Genomic DNA, 16,383 nt, shown 5'->3' with positions numbered 1-16,383 from the left:
AATTACAGAGAAAAAATTAACTTATTGAGACTGAATGTGTTTCCATACATACAAAGGGGTGACGAACATCACAGAGTTATCAGTTTTAAACCTGCCAAACTCAGAAGGCAATAGACAAGAATAGTCTCTGTGCTTTGCATAACTAACAAAACCCAACAAATTGGATTATGTGCTCTTTCTTTTTGAGGTTCCTCTTCATATTCTCTCTCTAGAATTCTCAAACACATGAAACAATAATTTATAAAGATGACAAGAACTCATCAACTTAAATTACATTACACTGCCCTAAATAAATGTTAATGTGTAGTAGTAAAATGATGCATACTGTCTAAGCCATAAATATGGTCAGCCTTTACAGAGATAATATTACACACTTGAAAGACATGATTATAATTTTTCTTCAGACTTGTATATCAAGTAATAACATTTTCATTTATAGCTTGACTCTCAGCACTACAAGGCATGTTTCACACGGGTGACTTGAAAGAATATAACAATTTGTATCTCATAATAGAAGTGTTTTAATGCTTTCTTAATGATCACTTCAATTTCTCATCCTACAGTTTTTCCTCCAGATAATTTACTTAGGCTGTGTCTTTATCAAAAAGAATGAGAAGATGTTCCCAACTCTTGAACCCAGGCACTTGATACTCCTGTGGTCTGACGGTGTGTCAAGAACTGAGACAAGCACTGGGCTCACACGGTCCCTCCCTAATCTTATCTCCAAACAAAGGAATCCAGGGAAATGTGCCATGATGCTTTCCAGCAGGTCTTCCAATCCAGCTGTTGAGAAGTGCAAGCTTGTGAGGAATTTCAGCAAGATGTCAAGACTTTCCCTGACCAATGAAGAAAATACACAGGCGCATGTACTAATGTTATCATCTTGGACTAGAGAAGAGCTAGGAGAGGTGTAACACTAGGACAGGAAAAGTGTCAGCTGTTCCTGGCTCCTTCCACTTGAAATCTCTTTTGGGAACCCTAGAGTGAGCCACAGGAATGATCCTATAAGAGCCTGTACAGATGAAAGTCTTGCTACGGCTACTCTTGCACTTCTTGAGCAAGACTGACAAGCTGGGCTGTTGCAGGAGGTATTGCCTCCGTACCTTCTCATCATTTCCTGCTTTGTTCCTGTAGTTTCTGTGCTGCAGGAATAATTGCGTATCCTGCTCAGGATGGTGGAACTCAGCTACGACAGAGAAAGATAAGGAGCATACCAGTAGGAAGGTGAGACGTGGACTAGGTGGATAAGGGGATGTGGCTGGGGCTGCTAGTCTGGCGGCAGGGCGAAGTAGGCGACATTGTCAATCCCCTAGGTATGAACTGGGAATCAAGAGATTTCAGGGAATATAATCAAGAGAAATTAGGCCTTTACAACAATAAATTAAAATGTGTCTTAATTAAAAACTTAGTAACAGCACACAGTAACTAAATAAAGATTAATGTAATATAGCTAAGATAATGAATTCCTACATGGGTGATGATATCACCTGTGGGATACAAACAACTATCTTAAACAATCAGAACTTAAGTTGCTGATCTCACCAGCAAGGGACTAATCTGCTAGGTGATAAATATTGCGTAATTCATCTGTTTTAGAGACCATCTTAAAGCATATGAAGAAGTAACTTCTGCACACATATAAGTCCATGGCAAAAGGAAAACTTCAGAGCAGAGTTCCTAGTTATTGCTCTTTTAAGAATATAAAAAATTCTAAATGAGGCAAATGGATATACCTGGTTTGTAACTTGTGATATAGGGGAAAAAATATTAACTGCTCTGTTTCTGGAAATTGCCAGTTCACCTAACATTCCTTAGCAATCCCATCCCTGCTGTCTCACAAATCTTTATGTTTCCATTTAGCATTATTGAAAGCAATTTATTTAAAAGTGCAGCCAACATTAGTTCTTATTATTATTTCTATAGTTTCAAGAATCCATCCCATATATCTAGTTAAAATCTTAATTTATGCTACTTGAAGACCAAAGGTTGAAGTCAAGGACCTTGTCCACAACAGCTGGTTAGAACTTCAGATCGGAACAAGGTTGTGAGGGTACAGGGTTTGAGAAAGGTTTTGGGCACTGGACAGCTTTGGAAGACAGGAGCAGGGCTGCATCATTTAAAGGAATAGAGATATCTGGTATGGGGATGCAGCGTGCATGGGAATAGGATCCTAATTTTGACAGAATAATCATCATAAGCTCAGGTTCCAAGCTTAGGAAAATAGTACAGTCAGAGACAAGAAAGTAGGAATAGGTAACTAGAGCTCCAAGTAGGAAATAGGATGCTTCAAGGTGTTGTCTCCTAATCACTAGTCAATGGCTTTTTTTTCCTTATCATTCTCCTTTATTAAAATTTTTTCTTTGTCTTGTCTAGGACTGATTGGAACACAACTGGCCGGCTCACTTTTCATTTTCAGTTCAAATATTGGCTCAGGGTAAGCCTTCTTCCATTCTCTTGCAGTACTAATTCTCAAAAGCTTATCAAAATCAAAGTTAAAAACCCATAAAACTTCCAACTTTCGTCTCTGAAAACTCTCAGGTGGAAATTATAAAATGTTCTTTTAAAAAACTCTCACCTTTAGTTGTTACAATGTGTCATAGTCTTTCACTTAATTAAAATGGAGATTACTTTTTCATCATCATCATCTGGTAGGGTTACCTCTTTTATATTAGTAACCTAAAAATATTAATGTAATACTTGTGATGTTTCTGTGTGATTATTGATACATCTAGCAATGGACTAACACTTTATGTCTGCTTGAAAAACTCAATTGCTGACTATAGATTTGCATTTATACTATATTAAGCCACTTATTTCTATGTTTGCTATTGCTTGATTTACGTATCTTACTCTTACAGTTGGTAATTTTGGTCAAAATTAGTATTTACCAGGGGAAAAAAAAAAAAAAGCTTAAAAAAAAAAAGACTTGCACTTCTTGTCCTTCAGTTGGGGAACAGCAATGTGAACAGTTAGCTTAGCAGTGACAGAAGTCCTACTGTAAGAGTGTCAGGAATCTCCTAACTGTGGATTTGTCACCAGAAAAAATCCCTTTCCACGAGCCTCTACTCCTCCCTCCTTTCCACATTCCCATCCACTCTTCTGTCACCCTATCCCCTCTTGCATGTGCTGAGTGACAAATCAGCTCTTTCATAGACTGTGCTCCAAACAAGGGGAGAAATCTTTCTGGGGTAATGGTGGGAGGACAAGTAATGCGGAGGCGGGGAGAAAAATGACAATACAAATTATTGTGAAAATGGTAACAGGCAAAAGGGTTACTCATGAACAGCTTTTATTCTATTTGCTTCCCTTTACCTGCCTTTGTTATATATGCTTGTGCATAATTACTGCTTAAAGACAGTTGGTGCATCTGTGCAACTCTTGGGTTTTTTCCTGAACTTCTGTTTTGACAACTCTGGATCTTGGGATATCTAGTATCATTTTTTCAGTTCACAGTTACAATTCACATTATTTACTCAGTGCTAAATTATTTACCCCATTACTTGGCTCACAAAACAGTTTTCCTTAAGCTGCACTTGGAAGCAAATGAAATCTAAGATAAATATTATTGTGTTGAGATTGATCTTTTTATGCGTGCCAATCACAATCACAACTAAATCACAAAAATTTGTAAGGAGGCTCCCACTACTCTTCAGCTCAGGCATGATAGTCCTCTGTTTGTCAGAACTGGCTAGAGCTTCCCACCTTTGCAGCAACAGTTTTTTCCTCAGAAAGTTGGCATCTGTAACTGTAAGCCATTTCAGCAGGCTCAGCAGGAAGCACCAGGAGCATATGTTGCTCCCACTGAAGTCTTCCCGATTATTCAGCTGTTTTCCTCACACATTACAGAGTTTGCTCTCTCTGAACAAATAATGCAGTAGAAATCATCATCTTCTGTTACTCAAACTTAAGGGGATGATATACTTTTACGGTGGGAGAGTTGAGTTTTGTAATAGCTGCATGGTAACTGCGATGCTTGTTTTGTGCATGAGTTAGTTTGCAGAGAGCATCACAAAACCTGTGGCCCTGCTGTAATAGTATGGTGTCAGTTTAGGAAGCAATTCAGAGAGGAAGTTAAGGATTACATCAATTTTCTCAGAAAATTGAGAATGTAGAAGCAATGCTAGTGAAATGAAGCAGTTTGCCTACTCTTCTCCAACAACTGACAGATGCGGTTTTGTGGTTTAATGAACTGGCATTTGATGTAATTTTTCTGGGGTTATGCCTCTCTACGCCAACTCACACAAAAAAAAAAAAAAAAAGAAAAAGAAGACAGCAAGACCAATTAGCAAAAGTCTGAGAAAGAAACTGTTTTTCAACCCCTAGAATAATGTGGAGATTTAAAAACACTTCCTACCTGGAACTGAGCTGAAACCTCACATTTTTAAAACACTTTTCAAACAGAAAATAGCAAAAAGAACATTTCACGTAAATGAATATGTTTCAATAATTTTCCCTTTAAGATCACCATAAATGAGAAACTAGCTTTTTTGTTTGCCTGTTTCTTTAAATGAAGTACCTTAAAAATTCTACCCCTGCCCACAAATGTTTTTTATTGGAAATACCATAACATTTTTCCTGACCTTCACAGTAAATCAGAAATTTGTTTCAGCAAAACACTTCTAACAAATGCACAATAGTATATATCAAAGTGGAATTAAACCATTATTCTAGTCATATTGGGGGGTTTTGTTCGTATTGCTATATGTGACATTTACTAGAGTGTTTTCTCTTAGAAAAACAAACCAAAGTTGCATTGCTAATAGAAGATTCTTTTTTTGCTCATTTCTGTGCTTTGAGAGAGACCTTAACAACAGTTCGAATGTTGTTATCAGAGTGAAAAACTTTCCCTTTTCTAGTTAATGCCTTCACACCGCTTAATTATAGCTCCTTGAAACAGTGTATAGATTTGGAGAACACAGGCATTCAGAACTCTCAAACATTTAAAACCTGAGTCTCCTACATCTAACAGCGGCAGTATTGTGTAAAATACCACCTTGCTGAGCCAAGATTGGCTGTGATGAATATGTCAGGCTAAACAGTAATGACTGCATTCAAATAATGAGGAGACACTGTTGGATATGGTTTCTGCCAACCACACTAAGAACCACGCCATGCATTTAAAAGAGAAGGTGTATCAAAATTACAGTGGGATAAGCAATAGTTCCTTCAGGCTAGTCAGTATCAATAGAATTGCCCAGGTAGGAGTATATTATTTAGTGTGTACAAAACTCGAAGCTGGGCATAAAGTTTTAAAAAGTTATATGTCCTTTTTATCAACAGATTGCAGCTTTGAAACTGCAGGCAGAGCATTACTAATGTCCCTGCCAGTAAACATTTGCCCTCTAAAAATGGTGCTCTGGCAGAGATGTGCTCACCTATACTGGTTCACTTTCTAGCTACAATATGTCTGACAACCTGAGAGCACACAATCACTCCAGAAATACCTGCAGAAAGGAAGACACTGTAGAAGTTTAAATAAATGGGAGAGAGACTTTTGCATTACTAAGCAAGGATCCATAGCAATTGATAAATCTGACATCACAATAGGTTTTGTTAGACTTTCTCCAAGTTTTAAGCCATAGAGAAAACCACAGTCAGGTCTTGCAATTTCGTTACAATTCATTCCATGCATTTTGCAGGTTTCCTAAATATTTACATAGTCATTTAAATATCACTCAGGTCCCCTCTTGCTTCTTCTCTTTTTATTTCAGAAAAGACACTGAAGTCAGAGATTCACATCTCAGTTTTGCTTCAGCCTTATACTTCCGCAAATTTTGTACCATATATCATTTAGATGTGTTAGTGATCCACTGTCTCTTTAATTCCTCATATTTCTAGTTTCAGTATGTGTTAAAGTAATGCAGTTGATCTGATTCTATCTTACCATGGTATTGCACTTTCGTAACCCTCTAATATCTATTCTGCTTTAGTTATAAAAATAAAAATCTAATGCAGAACTAAGTTCAATTTATATATTTGTCAGATTTAAGATTTTATTTTACATCTATCAGTATATAGTAACAAACAAAATTCAGTTTCAATGTAAAACCATAAGTTTTACCATTAATTACCATTCCCTAAATTCTACAAAAATAGGGAATTTCAGCCTCAAAAGTTGTCAATTTGATTTATGAATGAGGAACGTTATTTTACTGATTTTTGACCAAATCAAAATGGTACAGGGGAAAAATGTTTTAATTATGTTATAAAAAGAGGTGTATTTGTCATAATTAAACCATGTCCAAAGTTTTACTTGAGCTTTCTGAACAAAATAACATGAAGATAAAGGAGAAAACTTGCTTACTGTTTGCTAACACAGAGATCTAAGGACTATTTGATCAAAGACACTTTGAGTGTTGTTCGAACTTTAACTCTCAAAGTCAGGTCAACCTTTTTGACTCTGCTTTGAACTTCTATACCCATAAATATAAATGCTTTCATTAATAACAGCAGATAAAAGAATGCAATAACATGGAAGCATTTGTCAGTCTCCACCCTACTTCAACTTCTATAAAGTCTATGAAAATTTGCCATATCTGTGTATTCTGTTCGTTCTATAACTGGGATCCAAAGACTTGCTAAGCAATTCAGTCCTGTACCCTGGTAGCCTAGCACACTCCTTTAGGCACGTATGATAAGAAAGAACACAAAATTTTTGAGAAATCCCACATTTCTTTATCTCTCGGAATAGTGTCAGTATGCAGGTGAATGTTAGCATGAATAGACAACCAAATATTTTGCTGAATTTCTCAAGTTTAAACCAAATCAAAAAAGGGCTATCTTTTCAGATCTCAAGGTGAGTATGTAGACAGAATCTACATTTTCTAACACAGATTACCCATGGGAATTTCTAACTATGGGAAGAAATTACTAGTGTACTAGTCCAGGCACACAGGTGGAAATACCTGATATCACTCTAAAATCCCACAGGCTGCAAGCACTTCTAATGCAGACTTCAGTGTATAAGTACAAGGCCTATAGCAATGACTATCAGAAAAAGAAAAGATTCAGTACAAGCAACTGAATTTATTCATTGTCTGTTAGCATTTAATCTCAGAGGACCTTCAGTGCATAGCAACAGTATGTATAAAAATACTTTCCTCTGCTTATTGACCATGAGAGCTTTTAAGTTTAAGCTTCAGACCAGAAATCCTAGGGACTTTTGTCCTCAGGAGTATTATTTTTAGTTACAAACTTGATTGAGATCCTGCTTAAGAAAGCCTTTTCTTGCAATTGGAAAGCATTTGTTAGAAGTATAAACAGACATAGAGGTATCCAGGCACATCACTTTCTTAAGTACTTATGGCCACTATGTGGTATGAATCTGGAGACTAAAGAGTTAAGTTACAGCAAGACTTCACCAAAAATATTGCAACATCTGAACTAGTCATATTAACGACTACTGACCAGAGGTTTAAGCATTTTCCTTTTTTTGATGAGAAGCTCCACAAAAGCAGACTAATTTAGGCTGCAAAGAGTTCATAGTCAACTATTTACCAAAGAAAAAAAAGTATCAGTCTGAGATGTTATTATGCCCCTTTCATCACCTATAGATACTTGTCACTAACCCCTCTGTAGGAACTTAAGGCCTCTTCAGCTGAGCCAACAGAAGGAGCCCCTTCTCTGATATCAGAGAGCTGGGCTGAATTATCTGCTCCTGCATCAAATGAGGACCATGTGTGATGGATATCTCCTCTGGCTTGTCTTGAAGTCTGCAGGCTAAGGGGCAGCAGCTCCCCATCACGACCATTTCTGCAATGAATATTTGATGGCTTGTTTATGCAGAGAATTTAGATATAGATTTGGAATGTACTGTGAATTCCCGCTCAGACTAAGTGTTTTGACATCATGATTTCACACCAAGTATTGGATAACTTTGGTTGCTCTTGAAAAGGAGCTTTCATCAGCTTGTGGTCTTTCCTTGCAGTTAGTCGCTTAGGCAGGATGCAGCTCATGCAGCTTCAGTGATCTAATAGTTAATTGCCTAACCTAACAAAAGCCTTTTTTGTTTCCAAGTACACTCACTTGCCCTCACTGAAAACAAGCATTTAAGAGGTGCCCTCCTGAATTGACTTTCTTGCATGACTAGCTTAGACTACATAGTGAACTCCTAGAGAACTAGTATTATGCAAGATAAATCCCAACCAAAGAAAAGGATGGGTCTTTTGCTAATCTTGAATTTAAACAGTTCAATGAACAAAATATCCCTTTTGTCAAGCCTTGGACAAACTCACTGTGGTATCCAGCATTTCCATTGGAGGACGGTTTCTCCTCCAGTGTTTAGCTTCTCTGCCCCCGTGTACTCCACTCACTCCTGGGTGACTCTCCCTTAACCCAAGACCTGAGATTCCCTCAGCCACCAGCCCACTCATCCCACTGCTCCTGCTCATTCTCAGTGGCCTGTACTATTTTCCTTCTCTTACTCTGTCAACATCCAAGTGCTCTTTAATCACATTTTACTGCAGGTCTGTGTGATAACTTTGCAGTCCTCAGATGAAGCCTACTGCTGGTGTAAACCAGTATCTCACATACTATCTACTGTTTAGTCAGCTGCTATGGGGTAGAGTCTCAGATCCAGCAGAACAAAAATGCAGTTGTTTTCTTACAGTTGTTGCAAGGACTGACTATAGCTATGAGAATATATGTCATATTTTGATTAATTCACAGGGCTGCATGTTACCGCTAAGGAGACAATTCTGCAAAAAGATTTCAAGACAAATGCAATGAAAACCAATGTAAAATGAAAATAAATGTAATAATAAATCTTAAAATAATTTCACTATGAGTTACTACTGGGTCTGTATTCACAGTATCAGACTTCCAAGAGGAAATTTTTGGAGCTGGATGAGATTCAAGCACTCATGACAGAGTTCCTATGTGGAAATAGAGTGGCTTTTTTCAGGAAGCAACAGTGGGAGGATTTTTTCAACTGCAACTGAAAAATAAGGGAAAGAAAGAATGCTTTTCACAGCAAAGGGACAACTACCAATTTAAGCATATAAAAGATCCAACAGTAACTTTTTACAATATTGAAAGCTGAAGAAAATGTTGCATTAACTTTTCCATTTGCCCTATCCACTGTCTCTTCCTGCTGTGTCCCATTTTAATGATCCTATCACACTGCAACAAGTAGGGCATGATGAGGAAAAGAAATAGCTGATTTTTCTTAGTGGAACCAGTAGGAAAAAATGTTACAATGTCACAGAAAATTAAATACTTTTTTTCGTTCCATTTTTCACTTTTCTGTGAGACAAAATACAATTTTTGACGGTCAGAATGTAAAACGTGGGTTGAAGAACTCTGAATTGCTATAGGCTGTAATTTTATCATGTATTACTGTCAAAGTAAACCTACGTGATTTTCTGGAGATGGCGAAACACCACTTTGTTCTATAAGCTGTGTAGACAACAGTTGAAACACAAGATTTGCAACAGATGAAAATCTGCAGTTTCCCCACTATAATTAAAGGTGTTTCTTCAGGACCTAATAAAAATAAGAGCCCCATAAATTAGAACTAAGCAGCTAGTTAATGGACTGCTTGATGCCATCAACAGGACATGGACAATTGGCTTCTGGAAGGGGATTTCAATCTAAAGGAGGAAGCCAGTTTACCCACAAACACTACTCTTCCCACAACCTAGAAGATAGCTAGTTCTTTAATCACAAACTAATTAGAACGGATTGGCTTCATTGCTAAATTAGGGACATTAAAGGGGTTTGCTCCTTTTGCAGGTTTGTTGCACATGCTCCATTGGCAGCACTCTTACAGCTGCACATATCCCATCCTCAGCGGGGCAAAACGGTGACAATCACAATCTTGCAGAAAAGTTCCCTCATTGACAGTGCTCTCCCTTTCAGACACAGAGAATCGATTTGCTCTACTTGCTCCCTTTGTATGAATCAGGACAATTATCTACAAAAAGAGGAGGGGAGAGGAGGAAGAGACTTGTCTGGAGATGGTATTTTGGAGGTAGAGGGTAGAAGATATGCTGTCAGAGCTTTTGCAGCAAATTTGAGAATTATCTTGGCTGAGACATGCTAAATTAGATAGTGCTGAACAAGACGCTCGTGACTAAGCAACAAACAACACCCAGAAAAGTAAAAAGGTCCCTGCAGTACAATTTAGGCATCTAATATTAAAAAGTAGTCAAAAACATCCTTAACTGCATAAACACCTTCAAATCTCAAAACTTTACTAAAGTATCTGAACTTCTATTAAGTCACACAGCTAACACAGAGCCACTTTGCGGATTTGAGGGCCTTTCCACTGTGCCAAGGGCAGTCTAGAATTCACAGTACAAACAAGTTTAATTCATCACAGGGGATGAATCCAACAAATACATCTGAGTACACCAAATTTACACTGAGTTTAGCACAAAATATAGACATCCGATACTCATCTTCTTATTAAAAGTCTTAGTGATTAAGGACTTTCTCAGGAATCAAATCTCTCCTTTAGGTGCTAGTACACTAGTAATAATAACACAATAAATATGCAAAGTACTGTTAAAGCACAGGCTTTCTCTTGATAGGAGGTACTCACATTGTCATATTTTACATACCTATATCAGCAAAGCCCCTAGCATGAATTGTTATGAGCACAGTAAGGTTTCAGACTTGCAATTCACTGTACAGTCTTATAACAGTATTCTGAGCCTGAAGTTTTGTTTTCATCAGTAATTTCTACTGGCAATATGTACCCAAAAAAGCAAATCTTTAGCAGTGTGTACATATCACTGTAACACTGAGACAGTGAACACCTGCTTGGTTGTTCTCATGCACTCTGAAATCAAAGGAAAAAGGACATGACTTTTTAGGTATTCTGGTTCTTGCATTGAAAGAAAAGACCACCTGTGATAATCATTATACTATCGTAAGTCTATTATAGTAACCTAAGGCTGGTCAAAAGTAATTTTTCACCTGATCTTGAACAAAATTGAAATGCTCCCATCTACTTCCTTACAGCACATTTTACAATTATAGATACACTTTTGGAGAAATCAAAACTCCTCCACAGAATGCCACAATCTTGTGCAGTTCATGTTCCAATTTACCAAGCGCAGTTTGATCTCATTTTACCAAGGCTCTTTCATTTCTCCTTATTCTTATAACTTGTATCATAACCTTTAGTATACAGACTGATAGGAAAAGCCTCAAAATCATTTAAGTGTTTCACCAGTACATTAGATGTGTAAAGGTGTTTTGAGCCGCTCTATATAAGTAACGTATCAATAAATTGGAGCAAGTTCAGCAGAGAGCCATCAAGACGTTCAGGGGGCTGGAGCACATGCCCTGTGAGGAAAGGCTGAGGAAGATGGGTTTGTTCAGCCTTGAGAAGAAATGGCTTTGGGGCCAAGTCCCCCAAAGAGCAAACCCCAATGCCTACAGGGAGATGGAGCCAGGCTCCTCACAATGGTGTATGATGCAAGGACAGGACATAACGGGCATAACTGGAAATGAGAGGTTTAGTCTGGTAAAAGCTTTTTTCCAATGAGGATGCTCAGGCAGCAGTACAGTCTGCCCAGAGAACATATGCAGTCTCTCTCCATCCTTGGAGGTTTTAAAAACTTGACTGGATAAAATCCTGAATCACCTGGATCCAGCCTCAGACTGACCCTTTTTTGAGCAGGAGGTTGGACTAGAGACCTCCTGATGTCCCTTCCAACCTGAAATATCAGGTGATCCAACATTCAGATGCCACTGCACCAAAAATGTCCTAGCTAATGCTACTGAACAATCTCAAGTGCATATGTACATATGCATACATACAAGTGCGTGTGCTCATGCAGATGAGCATGTGGAAATCCACAACAGTTCAGACTGAGCTCATTTGGGAGGGAGCTCTGAGGGCACCCCAGGTGAAGAATTACCCCCCTCTCACCTTGTCTCCAGACCCAAAAGGCAGGTTTGGATAACAAGAGTTCTGGCAATGAGGCCTTTTGCTGATTTCTCTCTCATTCCTTGAGAGAGATTAAGAGAGGTGATTATTAAGAACAGTTCAAGGCAAACAGAAAACCAGGTAGATTTTAATGAAAAATATTACTAGATTTGACCTCATCATGTAAGATATCTGCATCTTTAAGGACATATTACATAGACAGGGTACAATACATTTAGTGTTGCCAGGTTGGATGCTTTTTATTGCAACTACTGTATCACTTATTGCAAGAATTGTGTAACTAAGACTTTTTCACTCATTCCCATGAGGCTGGAGTTCTGTGACAGTGGGAGGAAAAAAAAAAGTTTACTGATGGAAAGTGGTGGTGAGAACCTTGGTCCCTTTTTAAATATGTTTCAAACATTTTAATCAGTAGAGAACTCACTCACTGTGACTTCAGTGGATACCAAAGTTTTAAAAAACAGAAAGAAAAGCCAGAATGTACTTTGGTAAGATCATTTTTAACCCAGCCTAATGATCTGCAAGTGACTTGTTTCATGACTGAGAGCGTTCGGAGCTCTCGGCACTCATCTCTTCTGCTGGCCTAAATCAGCTCAGTTCCAATGGAAGTCAATTGAGTAAGGGTGATTTACAGCCCCTCCAATTTTGTCTCAAAATTATGTCTGGTGTAACATGAGACTGCCAGAGGGGTAAGGACAAGAATTTTATTTTTTTAAGACAAATTGCATTATTTTCTGTTACAGTAGACTGATTGCTTCCTTACAGTAGACCGATTCTGATGTTCTCTATTTTAATTTAATCAAAGAAAGGGCACCTGAGGGATAGAAATTCAAACACAACCTAGATCATATAGCTCAGGAAAGCTGTGGTCAGCCTTTCATTTTAACATTCTCCAGCCTCATGGGTACATGCACTTAGTTATACTAAGTTAATTAGTTAGTAATATACAATAGCTGATATATAATTCACAAGATGACCATCATTGTAAACAATGTAAACAATATTTTGTAATTTATGTTTCCCAAAAGCTATATTAAAACCTAAAACCGATCTGATAACGTTCAGAAAGAGCAAAAGAAAGGGATGGGAGTGAAACACAGTAACACAGTAATTACTATTCAGGATGCAGAATAACAGAGATGTTTTTTCTAGCTGTAATCAGTATGTAATTATGGCCCCACAAACAAGGCAACACATAAAGAAACAGCTAGAAACTAGTGCCTTGTGCTATGCTATAAATGTGTGGTCTCTTCAGGCTTTTTATCTTCATTGACTTTATGGACAATTGGAAATCTGTATTTTTTAGGCTGCAGCTCTCTTCATCAGTAGCACCATCCAGAGGTACATGTTAATGCTCTGGAGAAGCCAGTTTACTACAAAAAAGCACCATGGAGAATGACAAATACAAACATTTATTTATTTATTTGTTTGTTTGTTTGTTTAAAATAAGGCAAGGCATGAGGACAAAGTGATTCTGTTTTGTGCATGAGAAATAATTCAATAGCAAACTAAAGATTTTTTTTCACAAAATTAAATAATAAACATACATTACTGCTTTTTAATGTGAAAAAGGCCTCCAGTTATCTTCTGTTATGACTTCAACCTCTTAATGCCTTGACGTCAAGAAACCCTTATCAAACAAAGAGGGACAGGAATTTTATCAACAGGTCCCTGAGATGAAAAGAACTTTTTCAGAATTCTATATTTTCCTTTGATTTATACATAACATTTGGTTAGGATGCTGAAGGAAAACAAATGAAATCTTAATGAAATCCAAGTGATGCCATTCCACATTGATCACTGGAAGATTTGGCCAGTAACAGTTGCAGAAAGAGGTGATAGCTGAAAGATTATTTTCTTCTTTTGGTGAATAAACCTATTAATTTATCCTTATTAGTCATCATAATTATTCAATGTAAAAATAAAAGAAAACAAAATTTATTCTACATAAAGAGTATTAAAACTGGATATTTTGGTGATTCGTTAAACAGGATGCAGTTGGCTCAATTTTTCCACTGCCATAAAAAATCCTGTTCTTAGAAATGTAAAGATATAAAGATACAACTGGCACTATCATCTATGGTAGACTGATTCCTTCTCAAAAGTGATGGTAAAAGATGAAAATTAAACGTACATGATATATATGCACACACTGAGTGAATCATATATACTGAATTATTTGCTTACTGTTTTCTCTTTTTCTTGCCTGGGAGGAATATACATTTATTAAAGCTTCAGAGTCTGTGACCAATACCTTTACTATGTATGTTTTGGTGGGAATTATTTTATAAACCAGATTATCCCATAATAAATCTCTCACAAATCAATGAAGCCCCTCTGCATAGGGAGTAATAGCAGAATCTGACCTGTGATTATTTTACTTTACTTGTTGTAGAGCTTTCTGGAAATAACTCTTGATGTGTTATTGCTCATAAGAAATGAAAGCATAGCTAGTTGTGTTAAGAACCATGATAAGAACCATCAGTAACGAAGGGTCAGTTCATACTTAATATACATGTCTGCCAGCATGACATGGAAAATGTATGTGAGTGTCAGGCTGTGCATAAACTATGTAATTACCATTACAAAATGACTAAACAGGTCTGGCAGCGTGCTGAAGATGTGGGTTGCAGTTAATCAGTGCAATCTAGGAGACCAGACAGCATGACTGAATGCTTGCTACTTTGGAAGGAAAATCTTTGAATAGCAGTGCTAGGACCTGTGACTTGCCAGTGTGAAAAGCTAGTTCAAGACAGCAGAGCCAAGAAAAACCAAAATACTCCTGCCAACTGTGTAGGCAAAAATGAATTTTTGCTACCCCAGGATGGGCCAGTTTTGCCACAGAAAGAGAAGTCAGAAAGAGAAAGACAGAAATCTTGTAGAGCTCTGAAACACTAGGCTTCCTCTTCACACTGTCACCAAAAGATGAAAAGGATGGAAACAGCGTTTGCCATAACCACAGATGACTTCACCCATTTTCAGTTGAAGCCATGGTTTCTTGTAACTCTCAGGGGAGCTGGCAGCAACCAGCTTGGCTCTCCAGGCTGCTGGCTGGAGGGGGGCACGGCAAAATCTCCAAACAACAGCTGATTTTGCCTAGGTCAAATTTGGTCCTATCTTGCCCTTGCTTCATTTAGAAGGTTTTCAGGCAGAAATGCACAAAATCATTTCAGGATGGCAGCTAAACAGGAACAATGAGAGCACCGTGGTTTAAATCCCTCTATTTAAAATACATTCCCACAATGATCTGGAATAACTGCAAGTAACTTGTAAAATTGGTCTAGTTTCAGTGAAACAGTACCAAAGATCTTACAAAGCGATACACAAAATCAGTATTATGCAAGGATTTGTACTTAGGTAAAATGCTCCCTGAGTGCTATCAATAATCATACCTTGCTAATCCTTTTTCAAGATTTTACCTACAAAATTGTTTTCTGAACAACCAGTTTGCAGAAAGCCCATTGTATTTTTTCTCAAGCCAAAACCAAAGGCTACACGTGAACAACATGCCAGTAAAGGAGAACTATGGCTGAGGAGGCCTTCTTTGAAACACAGACTTGATGTACAGATGAGAGCTCTGACAAAAAGATCATTGACACTTCATAATAGTCCCATTGGTCCACTCATGTTCCTATTAGTACGTAAGTGGTTTAGTGTACTCACTGGCATCACTTCAGCCTTCATGGGACTGAGATAAGACCAATTTTTTCATCCAGGCCAGAGTTCTCAATTGCTAACTCAAAAGTAATTACATTTATCAGTAGATGGACCTGACAATCCTGGTGTCACCAGAATATTGGTAGCTTTTAATTTCTACTCCACTCAGAATATCCTTTGGCAGCATCACACACAGAACTAATAAAACGAATGACAAGATTCACCTTTTTTTTAAGACTCCACAGCTGATAGCTGTTGCTGAAACAACTCAATATTTAAGAGAGGGAATACGTTGAGAGCTGGTTTTTTTATAATTCTAGTGTCCCTATTAGTAGAATCAAAGCATCTTACTATTTTATTTCTCTTTGTTCTAGAATCTTCTTAAAGAAAAACTGTAGTCTTTCTTTAAGACACTCAACCTTTTATTCCTTTACATAAAATTTTGTTCTAATTTAAAACAACAGATCCCGGCATACAACCACAATAACAAAAGCTACTCTCGAGATCATTATTAGCATTGATAATAATATAAACAGTAAATTTGTTATGTCTTGTCCTACTGATGCTAGGAAAGCAGCACATTAAGCAAAGTTACCATTTCTGCTACCAGGAGACACAAACTCTTCATCAGGGAAGAGTTTCAGATCATCGCTCTGCTCTACTGCTGTTTAACTGCATTAAGTTCACAGGCAAGCACTGTTTTGATTTGAGCCCTTATAATTCATCAGAGCACAGACTCTCAAAAGAGAAAGTCTGTTTAGTCTATTTCTATCATCATAATGACAGTAGAAACACAAAATAGCCTGTGGCTCCGGGTGAGTTAATTA

The 16,383-nt window shown here is 37.5% G+C and overlaps 1 protein-coding gene across 5 annotated transcripts in view; it reads right to left on the bottom strand.

Annotated features, from left to right (window-relative positions):
* GRM8 (glutamate metabotropic receptor 8) overlaps window positions 1-16,383 on the bottom strand; it is a 358,114-nt gene that overhangs the window by 135,610 nt on the left and 206,121 nt on the right. The window lies entirely within an intron of this gene.

This window comes from Haliaeetus albicilla, chromosome 14 (assembly GCF_947461875.1).
Source record: "Haliaeetus albicilla chromosome 14, bHalAlb1.1, whole genome shotgun sequence".
NCBI classification, from domain to species: Eukaryota; Metazoa; Chordata; class Aves; order Accipitriformes; family Accipitridae; genus Haliaeetus; species Haliaeetus albicilla.
Note: the sequence above shows the minus strand (reverse complement) of the source record. Positions and strands in the feature narration are given on the sequence as shown.